This window comes from Canis aureus, chromosome 16, assembly GCF_053574225.1.
Source record: "Canis aureus isolate CA01 chromosome 16, VMU_Caureus_v.1.0, whole genome shotgun sequence".
Classification (NCBI taxonomy): domain Eukaryota; kingdom Metazoa; phylum Chordata; class Mammalia; order Carnivora; family Canidae; genus Canis; species Canis aureus.
Genome location: NC_135626.1, coordinates 54,452,577 through 54,454,726, shown reverse-complemented (window position 1 = coordinate 54,454,726; position 2,150 = coordinate 54,452,577). Strand labels below are relative to the sequence as shown.

General features: G+C 37.4%; 1 pseudogene; it reads left to right on the top strand.

Annotated features, from left to right (window-relative positions):
* Window positions 1–1,784: 1,784 nt before the first annotated feature.
* On the top strand, window positions 1,785–1,857 carry LOC144287289 (U6 spliceosomal RNA; annotated as a pseudogene).
* The last annotated feature ends 293 nt before the right edge of the window (window positions 1,858–2,150 follow it).

The following is a 2,150-nucleotide window of genomic DNA, read 5'->3' as shown; positions in this document are numbered from 1 at the left end:
TGGTTATTTATTTTCACCTTATACTTGTTGACTTCATATCCTCCCTTAAGCTCAGCCCAGAGACAGTGAAGAGGTATGTTTTAAACAAGCCAGACAGGAAGCTGTTTTGAAAGGCCTTGTTCAGGCATCATACCAAAGCGAGAAGATAAAGCACAGATTTGGCTGGCTGAGGACTTGGAGAATAAAATCATGTTCAAAACAAAACAAAATCGAAATGTGTTCGCAGTAAGCTTTATAAGAGACCACAAACTCATATATGCTTTCCCTAGGAATCTGGAAGGAATTTCAGTAATAATGTGTTTTCTTTAGCATAAGTATTAGCTATTTTTGGAAGATATATCCCATTATATTATCACTGCCACAAGGCAAAACTCTTGTATGGGTCATCACAACTTTGTTCCTAAAAAAAAAAATCAGTGCTCTGCCCAAACCTCTATCGATTTGAGCTTCCATCAACCACACTTCCTGCCATTCCACAGTTTCTGATTATGTTACTATCTTAAAATTATTAAGATTCTTATTGCCATCCATTGATTTGGATCTACATTTTACATTAAGAAAATAAGATCTTTGACTTTTTCTGTGTAGGCTACTTATCTACTTCCAATTTCCTCCAAACTGATATTAGGGATAAATCACATGGTCTTTATGAAGGTGTTCAATCCTTTAATTTTATGTACTTCATATTCATAGTATATTTGTAACTAACCCATGTAATGTTATACCCATTTTGCAGATGCCTGTAATAATATAACAATGACTTGAAAAGGAAAAAAAAAGAATTCTATGCATTTATAATTTAATCATCACAATGCAAAACTTTGAGTCTTTCTCTCTTGCTGTTTTTTAAATTTCATTTCCGGCTCCTGTTGGATAGAAATACTGGTGGTTATAGGAATCCTCTGAAAGTAAGAAACAATTTCTTACAGGAATGGTGAAAATGTATTCTATGCACTTATGTGAATGAAACTTTAATCACAGATGATAACAGCAATGTCTATTTTTTGTTGCATCATAGCACATCATCCTGTATAGCTGCGAGGTACTCCAGACAAAACATGCTGGAAACTTTCCTTTGTCAAAGAAATGAACAATTTAATCATCTTGGTAATTCATCACCCATGCACCTGCCCCCCGCCCCCCAGGATGCTGTACCCAGTGATATAAACAATAACAGCTACATTGAATTAACTTAAGTTCCAGATGAGGCAAGTCTGAAAAAGAAGCAAATATTTAAAATGGTAGTGGTGATTGAGGAGGAGGAGTGTAGGAATTATCTAGTAGCTTCTTTAGGTGGGTGCTCTTTTTTTTCCAAAAGGCTGCCCTCGATCTGATGGGAATTGAGCATATGCTTATGAATAAATTTTCTTTTGCTCTTTTATTTTCCTTTGTTTTCATTTGTGGCAGAAAGGATAGTCTGGGCTGGCTTCATCTTTCAGCTCTGTCCCACTCAACACCACAGCTGTTGGAGTTCTTGCTAGAAATGATACCAAGATTTTTTTTTTCTCTAGGATGTTATGTTTGTCTCTCTGGAATATAGAGATCTTGTGTATTCATACATGTCCTTCCCAAACTTAAGACACTATGTTTGGATTGTATTTAGGTGGATATGGGCATATTTTTCCTTCCGCGTGGTCCTGTAGGAGCTGAGTCCTTGCTGTAGCTATCTGCTTTGTGACTACAGAAAGTCCCAGACTTATGATAATTCACTTTTACCATGATGCAAAAATGATACAGATTCAGTAGAAACCGTACTTTGAATTTGGAATTTGGATCTGTTTCTGGTGCTTGCTTTGGCAGCACATACACTAAAATTGGACCCATACAGAGAAGATTAGCATGGCCCCTGCTCATGGACCTGGATCTGTTTCTGGGATAGTGAAATGCACTATAATCCTGTCCCCTGATGCTGGGCATCACCAGCCACACCCAGTCAACCCAGTAATCACGAGGGTATACAGCCAGTGCACGGACAACCATTCTGTTTGTCACTCGCAGTCCAGCGCTCAATCAATTACATGAGATCCTCAACATTTTGTTATGAAATAGGTTTTGTGTTAGATGACTTTGTCCATCTGTAGGCTAATGTAAGTATTCAGAGCATGTTTAAGGTAGACAAGTCTCTGATGTTGAGTAGGTTACGCATATTA